This window comes from Piliocolobus tephrosceles, chromosome 18 (genome assembly GCF_002776525.5).
Source record: "Piliocolobus tephrosceles isolate RC106 chromosome 18, ASM277652v3, whole genome shotgun sequence".
Taxonomy (NCBI): Eukaryota; Metazoa; Chordata; class Mammalia; order Primates; family Cercopithecidae; genus Piliocolobus; species Piliocolobus tephrosceles.
Window position 1 is genome coordinate 28,394,228 of NC_045451.1, and position 15,458 is coordinate 28,409,685.

The following is a 15,458-nucleotide window of genomic DNA, read 5'->3' on the forward strand; positions in this document are numbered from 1 at the left end:
GCCAGGGAGCAGCATCCTAATTTCTTCTCCTGGTTCCAGCACAATAAAAACAGCAAGAGGGGTCTCTCCTTTCCAGCAAGGAAAGATTTGGTTGCCTAGTCACAAACTCTGGGTTCCCCAAAGGTACCCACTTCCTCTCTCTAGGCCTCTTTGTATCAAGAGGGGAGGGGGAGGTTGTGATCATTCTACTAAACTTGAACTGGCAGCTGATGAAAAAATGAGCTCCCTCAAATACAATTAAAAAAAATTCCAGTCATAACAAGGTAATTTTGCACCCGTTATATTGGTAAAAATTATAACAATAGTTATATTTAATGTAAATAAAACATGCTATATATGATATAACATAGCTTAACTATAATATAATTATACTGAATATAATGTATATATAAAGTAATTGTAAATATATTTACAGTGTGGAGTTTCAGATACATTTATGCATTCCAGTGGCAGTGAAAATTATTATAATTTCTTTGGAGAAGGCTTCAGCAATATCTTTTAAAAGTGATTAGAAGGTGCATACTTCTTTGTACCCTACATTTTCATTGCTAGGAATTTACCATTCATGCATAGTGGACAAGTGAAAGAGTCTTTATAGACTTGCTTTGGTTTTCCAGTTTCTCTAGAACCATGCAGGGTGCACATAGTCTGATTTCTCTCTTTCGGAATGTGTCAGTCACATGCAGCTTTATTTTTCCAATTACTTAGCAGTAACTTTTTTTTTTTTTTTTTTTTTTTTTTTGTGATAGCAGTTGTCTTATTGAGTACTTCTGGGCTGAGTGCATTTTGCTTATGTTAACTCAATTAATCCTCACACACAATGAAAGTTGTATTTTACTTTATTATGCAGAGCAGTACTAGTTTCTTTCATTTGTAGTTCTTTCCCTCTACCTTATAAATGGTATGATTCGTGAATTGCTGGCATTTAAAATTATGCCCAATCTTGACCCATAGACCATATAATATGTACTCCCTAACACCCAGTGATACATTTACATTTGAAAGACTTGTTTTACTCCTTAGCCAAGGCCTATTCTTGTCCACAGTCTGAGGAGGCTGTGTAAGTGGTTGAGTTGCATAGTTTCTATTACAGATATAAGAAGGATATTCTGGAAGTGGGTGAATTGTTTGTACTTGACCTGACTAAGTACATATGGAAATAAAATGTGTGACAAATATGCAAGACCTCCCTCACACATCCAATAAAGAGTCACTTCCTAAGACCCCTTGTCTTGGAGTGTCTTGCTGCTGGCCATACCCTGTTGCCTGGGATTTTCACAGGATACAATAATTTTAGAGTCAATTGAGGCTTTGGAAGTCTCTAAAACTAGTTACATGTTACGTGAAAGATGTTAAATAATTTTGATTTATAAACTTTATATTAAAAATTGAGCTATCAATTTCTTTAAAGCAAACAAAGATTCATGGAGATGGGAAGTTAACCTTTATTTTGGTGGTAGAAAATAGAAATGTGCCCATGTCTAGTGTTCCTAGCATCCTGGGCATTATGAAAGTAAGGAGGGATGGCATGAGGATGCTCTGTACTTGCAACAGGGCCAAAGGACCACAGAATATAAGCCTCATGATTTAATGCCAAGTTGACCCTACATATGCTTGTATGGACTATATGTTCAGTTTATTTGAACCTATATTTCTTTAGACCCCCAAGCAAGATTACATAAGTTGTCATCGAAAATATTTTGTTAATTTCAGAATGCATGCTTATTGGTTTCTTCTTTAACTTTCTACTATTTGCTCTAAGAAATTATTTTTTGAAATCTAGAGATACATATTATATATTTTCAAATAGCTAGAAGAGAGGATATTGAATGTTCCCAACACAAAAAAAGATAAATGTTTGAGGTGATGGATATGCTGATTATCCTAATCTGACCACAGTTAATGGAAAAACCAAACTCTAAAATATTTTAAAGAGGCTTCTTCCAAGCCAGTATGAGTGACTGCAGCCTGGGGATAACATAAACCCAAAGTGTCTTGAATAAGTGGTCCCAAGGTGGTTGGGCTACAGTTTGGTTTTACACATTTTAGTGAGGCAGGAGTTATAAGCAAAGACCAAAATCAGTGTGTGGAAGGTATATGTTGGATTGGCCTCAAAAGGCTGGATATCTTGAAGTGGGAGCTTATAGGTTACAGGTGGATTCAGAGATTCTTTAATTTGCAATTTGGTTAAAGGGGTAAGATTGTGTCTAAAACTTGGAGCCAACAGAAAGGAATGTTTTAGATTAAGATAAGGATGCTGGATATTAGATATTAGACCTTTGTTGAAACCATAGTTTGTGAATATTTTATTACATTTGTAAGGTTGTCTGTTTATTCTGTTGATAGTTTCTTTTGCTGTGCAGGAGCTCTTTCATTTGATTAGGTCCCACTTGTCAATTTTTGTTTGGTTGCAATTACTTTTAAGGACTTAGTCATAATTTTTTCCCACAAAGGCCGGTATCCAGCATGTTGTTTCCAAGGTTTTCTTCTAAGTTTATTATAGTATGAGATCTTACATTTACATCTTCACTCCTTCTTGAGTTATTCTTTTTTTGTACATAGTGAAAAGTAGGTCTAATATCCAGAATCTACAAGGAACTTAAACCATTCAACAAGCAAAAAGCAAAAACAAAACCCATTAAAAGTCAGCAAAAGATATGAACAGATACTTGTCAAAAGAAGACATACAAACAGCCAATGAACATGAGAAAAATACTCAGCATGACTAATCATCAGTGAAATGCAAATAATAATCACAATGAGATACCAACTCATAGCAGTCAGAATAGCAATTCTTAAAAAGTCAACAAACAACAGATGCAGGTGAGGTTGTATAAGAAAACTTATACAATGTTGCTGGGAATGCAAACTAGTTCAGCTGCTGTGAAAAGCAGTTTGAAGATTTCTCAAAGAACTTGTCAATCGAGAAAAATGATGAGAAAAGTTTCAATCATTTCAGGAGTTTTATTTGCCAAAGTTAAGGATGTATGCCTGGAAGACAGGTCTATGCCTTTCTCTGAAGATGATTTTGAGGGCTCCAAATTTAAAGGGGAATGGGTGGGATATTGAGAAGTACACAATTTTCATGTGAGAGGAAGATAGGGAAAAATAGTCATTCTTGCCTTTGTCTGGCTCAGTGAATCTGCATTTTTTACAAAGGATGGCATTAATAAACGGGGCAGAGGAAAAATGTGGAGAATCTGCCATTTTACAAAGGATAACATAGAAAAATGGGGCAGGGGAAAAATCAGATATGCATTTGTGTTTGGGCAGCGGGGGTGACTACACCTATAAAGATAAGCTATCAACTTACATTGCCATGGTGAAATATTAATAGGAACATCTTAGGGTAAAGATCTTGCAGGTTGGTAGGAATTTCCATGTGGGAAAAATATGGAGGAGGGGTGTAGCTTTTCATCTTGTAGCCATCTTATTTAGGAAACAAAAGGAGGAGGCAGGTTTGCGTGACCCAGTTCCCAGCTTAACTTTTCCCTTTGGCTTAATGAGTTTGGGGTCCCAGGATTTAATTTCCTGTCACAAACTTAGAACTACCATTTGTCCCAGCAGTCCCATTGCTGATTATATACCCAAAGGAAAATATATGATTCTACCAAAGACATACATGCACTCGTATGTTCATCACAGCACTATGCCAAATAGCAAAGACATGGACTCAACCTAGGGGCCCATTAGCAGTGGATTGGATAAAGAAAATGTGGTACATATACACCATGGAATACTACACAGCCATAAAAAAGAACAAAATCATGTCCTTTGCAGCAACATAGATGCAGCTGGGGCCAACATCATAACTGAATTAACACAGTGAATCTAAAATAAAAGTTGAAATTATTTTCAACAAGATAAGGATGCTACATAGCCAAATTGATGGTCTAGAGTTGTGACTTGATCCTTGTCTTGCATGGCCTCAGGTCTTATTTATAATTCAGAGAATCAGTTATTTTTAGTTTTATGGTTTCTATTTTAATGTTAATGCTGATCAGTTGTTGTGCCTAAACTCCAAAAGGGAGGGAATATAACAAGGCATATCCCACCTCCATTCCCATCATGGCCAAGAATTCAGGTTTTAAGTTTTTTCTGGGGTCCTCTTGGCCAAGAGGGTTCTGTTCAGTTGTTGAGGCTTAGGATTTTATCTTTAGTTTACACCACTGTTCATTGTATATATAGAAACATGACCATGTACCTCACATCCATGTACAATTATGTATCAATTTTAAAAAAAGAATTGGCTGGGTAAAGTGGCTCACACCTATAATTCCAACACTTTGGGAGGCCGAGGTGTGCTGATCACTTGAGCAAAGGAGTTCAAGACTAGCCTGGGCAACATGCCAAAAACTCATCTCTACCCAAAATATAAAGAATTAGCTGGGCTTGGTGGCACATGCTACTCAAGGGGCTGAGGTGGGAGGATCGCTTGAGCCCAGGAGACAGGGGTTTAAGTAAGCTGAGATCTCACCACTGAACTCCAGCCTGGGTGACAAAATGAGACACCATCTCAAAATAATAATAATAATAATAATAATAATAATAATAATAATAATAATATAATGAATTCTAAAGACCAAATTTAGGAATAAAGATTTATTTTAAAAGATACTCAAGCTATTATTTTCACTTACAATGCAGGATGAATGAACCTTCTTATATTCACTTTACATATCTAATATTTCTGAATGCATACAATTCAATCTTGAGTTACCTGTAGTACATTATTTCTGAATAAAAGATTTGAAATTGAACGTTACAGGTCACAGATCTGTACTTGTGTAGCCATTTTATGCTTCAGAAAGCTAGCTTCTTAGAATACTTGATTACCAAATGGTGTTGTGTATGAAAATATATAAATTTGAGTACTAGAAGTTGTTTCAATGCTGGGAGAGAAGAAATAAATTGCATAGTCTAGAGATGAGAAATAAAAAGCAAAATCAGTATCAATTATTTAAAAAGAATCCATTTACCTCTTTTAAACTGTATTGTTAGCCAAAAAGTAAATGTACTAAAACATGAGTCATATAATAGCCACGGGAAAGTTGGTTTCCCTAGTCCAAACCCTTTTAAGTAAGTGATTTATAAAATAATTACTACAGAGAAGATGTGTGGTGTATTGCTGGTGTCTATGTGAGTGAAGTATTGCAGAATATCTCCTGTGGATATGAGTTACAGGGTTAATACATTCACAGATGAACAAAGAGGCCACAGGTAAGAAAGGAACTAAGTCGGTATATGGAAACAACAGAAAACTAAAATAAAATTGCTTGCTGATTTCAGTTTGTGTTGAAAAGTCTTTGGCTATGCCTAGTTACACCAAATGTATAATAAAATAACTTATTTTTCCTGACAAAGAGTATTTTATGCTTCTGGGAGCTGTGTTGGACAATTCACAGGTGTGTTAAAATATAGCCTGATGCAACCTCAATTTTAAATTTGGCCAGGTTTTTGTTGGCATGATCCTTGAAGATTTTGCTGCCAAAATCTATTTGATGAATAAAATAAGTTTAAAAGTGCCAAAGGAGGAAAGCAAACAAATACACGTACATGTATATAAAATCAGTATCATAAAATGGCAAGCACCCCATTTGCATTGAAGCTCCTCTAGGTTTTATCACATGCTATAGAGAAGAGCTATAAAGTGGTTTTCTTTGTTGTCATTTTGGGAGATTGGGTGAATGAGAGTTATGGATTTAGAAACTCCTGAAACGGAGGGGGAAATGTTAAAAAAAAAAAAAAAAAGAGGAAAGAATAAAGAGCTGAAATGATTTTAACAGAGTGTTTGGGTAGATGTTTGCATTTGAAAATAGAACAGAAGACAAGCTCCAAAAGTCCTTCAGAGTAAGGCAGCTTCTGAATACAGGGTAAGAGATTGGTGGTTAGTCATGGGTCTTCTTCTAATTATCTGAGTGCTCTCCTTAATCATTTGTTTCTGAAAATGAAATTGGTTTTATCTGGTAAACTGACTTGAATGATATCCTCCCAAAATTCACATCCATTGGAAACCTTAGAATGTGACCTTAGGAAATAGAACCTTTGCAGATGTAGTCAAGATAAGACACGTTCATATTGCATTAGGGTAGATCCTAATCCAGTGACTGTTGTCCTTAAGAGAAAAATGTAGACATTGACACTCAGAGAGAAGGTCATGTAAAGACAGAGAGATTGAAAATGATGCACGTAAAAGCCAAGGAACACCAAACACTGCCAGCAACCACCAGAAACGAAGAGAGAGACACAGAACAGATTCTCCCTCAGAGCTTCCAGAATGAACCAACCTTGACAACACTTTGATTTTGGACTTCTGGCCTCTAAAACTGTGAGAAAATACATTTCTGTTGCCTTCAGCCACTAAGTTTGTAGTACTTTGTTACAATAGTCCTAGAATACTTGTATACCTAGTTTACAAATAGAGTAGAAACTTAAAATGACATTTCAAAAACTAATATAGGAATCATAGATCTTTTATATAAAGAGTCTTATGAGAAACATCAGAAAATGAGCACAAGGAAGAATACCTTTTAAATTTCTATAATTATCCTTTAGGGATTAAGATTCCCCAATATTTTACAAGCATAATTTTGGAAGGAAGCTTCCATTCAGCTTCCCATTTATCACAAACCTTTATTGAAATCCTAAGAACGCAGAGAGATGCATGTGGTTGCAGTAAGCAGCTCAAACCTGGCAGGTGAAGCTAAGAACTTTATCAAGATAAATTTTATCTTCATGGATCTCTGTTACATGAGGATAAATGTCTCTTACTAGGCATATATTCTCCCACTCTAATGTCAATAAGAATGCAAATACAAGAAAGAGCAAGTAGAGCTTTAATCTAAGCAATGAAGTTTTTATAAGAAAGGTATTTTTTAAGCCCCTTGGAAACTGACTTTCCACCCCTAAACATTGGGATGGAAATGCTGAAAATCTTACCATAGCATAATTCTTTTTGGGTCAACTTCCATTTAGGGAAGAAAATAAGTAGCACATTGCTTTTTAATATAAATGATATACTAACTACTGTTTTTCTGTTTACCTTTGGGCAAATGATTTCAATGGCCAGACAATGCTCTTTTTTTCCCATTTTGTTGGCATATTACTAGGTTACAAGAGCTAAAATTAACTAGAAAAGGTGAACATTTTGGTCACAGTTATCTCTCTGACTTCCCTAATTTCTTTCTGCCTCATTGTCTATAAGAAGACATTTGTATCTGGAATTGAAGGGGGTCTGCAAGGACCTGCAAAAATTAGCAATCCTACCTCTTTGGGACTTCAACTTTTTCAGGAAGATATGAAAGAATCCTCACTTCCTGAGGAATAGAAGATCATTGATTTGGATATAGAACAAACATGCCTCCTAGAGCAGTGTGTTATTCTTGGTGCCTGAAAGCAGAGCAGAAAAAGACAATATTAAGGACCTTCTTTTTCCAATGAATGAACATGGCATTTAAATCAAGAATGGCATGGAATGGATATTTATATAAATTTCTTTTAAACAATTTCTGCAACTTTCTAGTTTGAGCTTGGTTTTAATATTGATATAATTTGAGGACATCTGAATGTATCCCCTGGACCAAAGTTTCCTTAACCCAACACTTGACTTGCTGGTCATTACTGATGATATTGCTAGCACTGGGTGTGGTTATAGAATTTAAGTGAAATGTTCTTCAAACTTCAGATTTCTGCTTTTTTTTTTTTTTTTTTTTTCGAAGTATCCACTGGAACACAGCTGAATCGATCAGTCTTAATACCTAAAAGAATACGTGTCTCAGATAATTTAGTGGTTCTACAAACATAGACTTGTGCTTTTAAATTCCCTAGTCAACAGTAATTGAATGAGTGAATCAATCTATGAATCCATGGAGGAAGAAGTTATGAGGATTTTAAGGTCATATCTATTCCAAACAGATTTTAGGAGATATTGAAGGAAAGACTGAAAAATACATAAAAATAGACCCTTGGAAGTTGTATGCCCTTACAAGTGAGATCAGGTCGGAAAATATCATGAGTATTCACCACATAAGATCATTAAGAGAAAGATAAATATAGTCTCAAAAGATTTAGTCTAATTAATTAGCAAAATGGTCTTTAAAAGAAGACATTTCAGGTAATTTATACAATGTATATGGAGAAAATATTCAAGAAGAGTTCATGATGCAAAGTGAGAAAGCTGAGTCAAGTCTCACTAGGATTAATGGAATGTTTAGATACATAAGTTCTATTGACTACTTTTTAAAAATTCGTTTTGCTTGTCAAACTCTCTTCAATTTTCCACTTGCCTAGTTTGGGCAAGTATGATAGAAGAAAATAATCCAAATGAAAACACAGAATTGCAGAATTATAGAGTTTAAAATAATTTAGAAATCCTTTTATGACATTCATTTCTAGTAACGTTGTGGATTAGGAACCTGAGTAGACATCTATTAGAGAAAGAACAGTCCCGAATAAATATTAATGACCTTAAATAAACTGAAGAGTTGCAAGAAGGCAAAGAATTCTCAGGTCGAGGAAACTAATCAAAGGCAGAAATCCAGAGAAGCAAACAAACAAACACATAAGGGCAATTACTGGGCCTTGAGAAGTTGGGCAGCATTTTGAAGGACTCTCAAGGTCTAGTGGAAAAAAGTATCCAAGGCTTGTGTAAGGTATGAAATCTACTAGGTTGATGCAAAAGTAAAGCTGAAGTGTGCATAACAGTGATCCAGAAATAATCTCTTCCACACTAAAGTAGGACTGCAAAAGAAATCAGCTAGCACAAAATATGGGACTGAGATGAAGGGGAAAATATCATTAGCGAACATCTGGAAACACCAGCTTGACCTCATGCAGTTTTGCAGCCTAAATTTATTACTTTGAAATCTAAAACTTTGCATTAAATGAAAATAGATGTTGACTAATAGTTCCTCAGGCAATTGGAAGATGCAAATGTAGTTCCTAAAGGATCTTAAGCCTCAAGTGTTTCCGAAACACAGGAAAACAAAGTACTATGAGCAAGAACCAGCAGAAAAAGACATTCAAAGTCTTCAGATATTAAAATTTTCAGGTACAAATTATAAAATACCTAAGCTTGTCATGTTTAAAGAAATGAAAGATAAACTTACAGTTGTGTGAATGGGACAAACAACAATAAATAATGATAAAATATATCTGTTAAAGAACCAAATAGAACTAGAAATACAAATCATAACACTAAAAATTAAAATACAATGTAAGAGGGAATAATTACAGAAATGAAACAAAAATAATAAAGTAAAAATTAGACATAAGGTTAAAAACCATGCATGATTTAGTAAAAGGTGATACAAGTATGGAACATATTATAAAGGGTTAAGGGGCATAGAGGATACAGTGTGAATGTCTACCATATGTGTAAATGGAGTTGTAGAGGACATAAGATAAAGAGTGAGCACAGATGGTATTTGAAAAAGATAATATCAGAAAAAAGTTTCAGGACTAATAAAGACACCAATCCTTAATTTCAAGATCCAGCCTCCCACCCAAAGCAGATTAAATTTTTAAAAAGTTTAGTCGAAATAAATGTTAAAAAGATGATTTTAAAAGCAGACATTGAGTTCGAAAGAGACAGAACTACATCTAACTTCTTACCAGCAATAATGGAAGGCAAAAGACAGTGGAATGATGTACCAAGAGAAAGTAGCTATCATTCTAAAATTGTATAATGAGCAAAACATGTCTTTCATGAATGACAGTACAATAAAGACATTTACGAAAAAGAGAAACTGAAGAGAACATTTTACCACCAGACTTCCACGAAAAGAAACCTCAATGGATGTACTTGAGATAGACAGAAAATGAGGCAAGATGGAAGGTCAGAGGTCCAATAAAAAAATAAAAAAGTACAGAAAGCAGCAAGTGTGTGTTCAAATCTCTGTGAGCATGTACTTTACAAACCATAAATACTAATGTCAATTCCAAGTGAATTAAAAACCTAAACCTAAAACCCAAAGCTATAGAGCTTTCAAAAATTAATATCCAAAGACATCTTCATGATCATATTATAGAGAATTAAAAAATACCCACTAACTGCAAAGAAAAAGATTACTGAATTAGATTACATTCAAATAAAAAAGTCAAAGCTTCTGTTCATCTAAAGGCACTATGGAGAGGAAACAAGAACCAAAAAAGGAAAAAAAAAAAAACTATAATCTGTAAGATATACAACTTAAAAAAAAAAAAAGAATATCCTGAATATATAAAGAATTCCAATAAATTGACAGAACAAATGGCAAACAACCCAACACAACGAAAGACAAAAGATTTGAATAGGTATTTCATGAAAGAAGATATTCTAGATAGCCAATAAACATCTGAAATGATGTTATGCCTATCTATCTATATATAAATATCATAGATAGATACATAGGTATAATAGTAAAACCACTGGCTAAAAAATGTAAAAGAAATATTTTGGTTGATATTTTAATCTCTCAATATAATGAAAATCTAGTGTTTGACAATATTTTTGAAAACCACGTAACTAGTTACAGATTTTTATTTTCTTGACTAGAGTATATGTGCATTTGTGCATTTGCTAAGAGGCAAGAATCCCTGAGAGGGTCTCCCTGTTCACAGTTAATGTCCATGCATATCCTACTGATTAGCACTTTATTTAGGGGTAATAAGTTACTTCAAAATCTGAAAACAGCCCACCTCTGTGGTATTAGAATAGTGATATGTAGTAATCATTCATGCTTAATAAGAATTAATATAACAGTAAAATTAGCTGAAGGTGGTGAATAGAATAAAAGAAGAGGACATTGAACTTTCAGAAATGATTTGTAAAAATAGGCCTTTAATTGTGCCTATCTGGCTGTTTCAAGAATAAGAGTGTTTTCAGCAGGTGATTAGAAGACCGAGTTCCCAGAGAAACTCAGACTCTATGTGGCCATGCACATTCCTGGCCATCACAATTCTTTACAAAGTTTTCTGAATTTAATGTGTGTACAATATGCCCACAGCCTCCCCTTTTTACCCCTAATTCAATTTCAGTGATGGGTTTCTTGTTTGAGGGGACTCGATGGGATTTTGATTAACTCATTCCCTCACCAAAGTATCTACTTGAAGAGATGTGTTTCTCTTGTCAGGTATGAAGAAAGTGAACTTGTGTTAGTAGCAAAGCTGAGACTGAATTAACATCTGATTTAGCCCTGGCACTTGGAGTTTCAAAATTTTTACTTTGAGTCTGTTGTGAGCATGAAAAAAATATTAAGCTTCTAGGAATATCACAAGGAGGCTTAGCACAACTTAAAACTGCTAATGTGTTGGATAGTTACAGAGTATCCCTTAGAAATTTGTACTATGTATAATATGAGCAGATTTGTAAATTGTTACATTATGTAGTGCTTATTACTATGTTCATTCATAATCCTGGTGATAGGGTTTAGATTTGTGTTCCCACATAAATCTCAGTTTAATTGTAATCCCCAGTTTTGGAGGAGGGGCCTGGTGGTAGGTGATCGGATCATAAGGGTGGATTTCCTTCTTGCTGTTCTGGTGACAGTGAGCGAGTTCTTACAAGATCTGGTTGTTTAAAAGTGTGTAGCGGCAGGGTGTGGTGGCTCATACCTGTAATCCCAGAACTTTGGGAGGCTGAGGCAGGCGGATCACCTGAGGTCAGGAGTTCGAGACCACCCTGGCCAACATGGCAAAACCCCATCTCTACTAAAAATACAAAAATTAGCCAGGCATGGTGGCACATGCCTGTAGTCCCAGCAACCCAGGAGGCTTAGGCAGGAGAATTACTGGAGTCTAGGAGGTGAAGGGTGCAGTGAGCCAAGATTGTTCCATTGCACTCCAGCCTTGGGGAAAAGAGCGAGACTTCATCACAAAAACAATAATAATAATAAAAGTGTGTATCAACTCCCCCTTCTCCCTCTTCCTTCTCCAGCAATGTAAGATGTACCTGCTTCCCCTTTGCCCTCTGTTGTGATCATAAATTTCTTGAGAGCTTCCCAGCCATGCATACTGTACAGCTTGTGGAACAATGAGCCAATTAAATCCCTTTTTTTTATAGCAATATGAAAATGGAGTAATATGGAAAACTGGTAGCAGAAGTATCTTTATATTGCTATAAAGATACCTAAAAATGTGGAAGCAGCTTTGGAACTGGGTAAACAGGCAGAGGTTGGAACAGTTTGGAGGGATCAGAAGAAGATGGGGAAAAGTTTGGGACTTCCCAGAGACTTGTTGAATGGTTTGGACCAAAATGCTGATAGTGATATGGACAGAGATGGCCATGCCAATGAGGTCTTAGATGGAAATGAGGAACTTACTGGGAACTTTGAACCTGTGGGAGATGATTTAGAGTATTTGGGGGAAGGCATTTCTAAGCAGCCAAATGCTCAAGATGTGGCCTGGCTGCTTCTAACAGTGTATCTCATATATGTGAGTAAGGAGATGATCTGAAATTGAAACTCAAACTTATATTTAAAAGGGAAGAAGAGCATAAAATTTGGAAAATTTGTGGCCTGACCATGTGGTAGAAAAGATAAACCTATTTTCTGGTGGGGGAATTAAAACTGGCTTCAGAAATTTGCATAAGTAAAGAGGAGCTGAATGTTAATAGCAAAGACCTTCATGGTAGCCCCTCCCATCACAGGCCTAGGAAGGAAGAATGGTTTCATGGACTGGTCTAGGATCTGGCTGCCCTGTGCAACCTTGAGATACTATTCTGTGTGTCCCAGCTGCTCCAGATCCAGCTGTGGCTAAAAAGGGTCCCATATATATCTCAGGCTGCTGCTTCAGAGGGTCCAAGCTATAAGCCTTGGCAGTTTCCATGTGGTGTTAAGCCTGTGGGTGCACAACAGGCAAGAGTTGAGCCTGGGGGGCCATCCATCTAGATTTCAGAGGATGTATAGAAATGCCTGGATGTCCAGGCTGAAATCTGCTGCAGGGACCCTCATGGAGAACCTCTACTTGATCAGTGTGAAGGGAAAATGTGGGGTTGGAGTCTCCAAACAGTCCTCACTGGGGCACTGCCTAGTGGAACTGTGAAAAGAGGGACATGATCCTCCAGACCCCAGAATGGTAGATCCACCAACAGCTTGCACCATACACCTGGAAAGCCACAGGCACTCAACGCCAGCCCTTGAGAGCAGCCATGGGAGCTGAGACTTTTGGAACCACAGTGACAGAGCTGCACGAGGCCTTGGGAGCCCACCCTTTGCATCAGTGTGGCCTGGATGTGAGACAGGGAGTCAAAGGAGATTGTCTTGGAGCTTTAAGATTTAATGACTGCTCTACTGGGTTTTGGACTTGCATGGGGCCTGTATTCTCACTGTATCTTGGAAGTAACTAACTTGTTTTTTATTTTACAGGGTCATAGTCGGAAGGGATTTGCCTTGTTTTAGATGAGACTTTGAACTGTGGACTTTTGAGTTAATGCTGAAATGAGTTAAGACTTTGGGGGACTGTTGAGAAGGGTTAATTGGATTTTGCAATGTGATAAGGACACGAGATTTTGGAGGGGCCAAGGGTGAAATGATATGGTTTGTATTTGTGTTCCTACTCAAATCTCATGTTGAATTATAATCTCCAGTGTTGGAGGAGGAGCCTGATGGGAAGTGATTGTAATATGGGAGTAGATTTCCCTCTTGCTGTTCTCATGATACTGAATGAGTTTTCAGGAGATCTGGTGGTTTAAAAGAGGGTAGCACCTCCCCCTTCTCTCTCTCTCCTTCTCTGGCCATGGAAGATACATCTGCTTCCCCTTTATCTGTACCATGATTTTAAGTTTCCTGAGGCCTCCCCAGCCATGCTTCCTGTACAGTCTGTGGAACTGTGAGTCAATTAAACTGGCTTTCTTTATAAATTACCCAGGCGCAGGTAGTTATTTATAGCATTGTGAGAACAGACTAATACACCTAGGTATCATGATGAAAAGTATAGCACACATAAGTAACATATAGTATTATAGCTATCATGTAAGTATAACACATATATGTTATATGTATGTCTGTATATGACTTCCTGTAAGGTAGCTATATACATATAGATGTAGATATAAATGTAGATATATTTTATTGGACACAAAGAGGAGAAATAGATACTCTTTGCCAGGTGTGTTTAGGGTTTTGTTGAGCATGGCTTTCTGGTGGAAAGCACATATGTTCAGCGACTGTGTGTAGCCCTAAATATGTTTGTGCCAGCTTTCCTAGGGTTCCCAAGAGTATTAGTTCTGTTTTGAATGTTTAATGGAGTTTTAGGAGGACCAGAATCCATTTTTCAGTAGCGTGCTTCTGTGGGTTTCTAGGGTGACATTCAGGAAGACAAAGTCTGGTTTGACTCAGAATCGTCAGGGAATATATTAGTTTCATCTTGCCTGTGGGCATATCATGGAAATAAAAGTATAAACATTTGCCACTTGGTAAAAAAGAACAAACAACTCAAAATTCAGCATAAGCCTTGGGAACTATAGTCAGGACTGGTGGCAGGACTGTCTGAAATGCATTGGTGATTGGCCCTTGTTCTTCTTCCCCTGTACAGTGCTGAGAGACGTACTTATAGTCAACTGTGTTGGCCTGATAAAGCTGAAGGTGATAAACATGAACTGTGATTATGCTGAGTGAAATGTACTGTGTTCTGTAATCCATTCATGTATTGATTGTATAATTGTAAGATTGATGAGGTACACTATCTCAAATGGGCTAATCCTTGGCTGAAATCCAGACTAGCCTATGTGTATTATGGATCTGGACTTACGGAAAATGGGTGGGCACCAGAAAACCCATCATGGACCTTATTCACTCAGACGCTAATATCTACAGCTGTGCATTTCCAGTGAAAATTTGGGGTCTGCATGCCTGCCATTCCTGGAAGCTAAAATGCCTACATACCTCTGCTGTGTGTTCTGACTGCATTGATCTTATTTGGTATTTTTTAATAAGTAAAACTCTATTTAATTTGCCCATTTAATTTATTTAGAGCCCTGATGTGGTAACTCCATCCGTCTAAATCCAGTATTGTTATTATTCATGTAGTAGTCAAGTGAAGACATTACAAATAAGGGTTACATGAAAAGAAAAGGAAAAAGGAAACTTCCCTCACTAGACAATCCATTTCTAATTTAGGTTCTCTCTAAAATAACATCCTATTTCACTTGATAGAGTTTAAAAGACACAATACCTGGAAAGAATCAGCTGATCACTGGAGGCTTTGTTTCTTCAAGGAGATATTTGATCAGCATAGTCTCTTCTTGTGCTCTCTCGAGAACTTTCATTATCTAGTTATTGTTAGCTACAAAGCTTGGCCCTACAGTTCTTATCCTATCTCCTTTATTAGTAGACGAGGTAGACAGAATGACGTATACCCTACCTATCTATTAGGGGAAAATTCACTACTCTAAGACAAAGAAACTGGAGATGTAAAAGAGAGCATTTAAAAGATAGGGGAATATAGAAAATACAGCAAAATGAAGGCTTAATACTAGAATA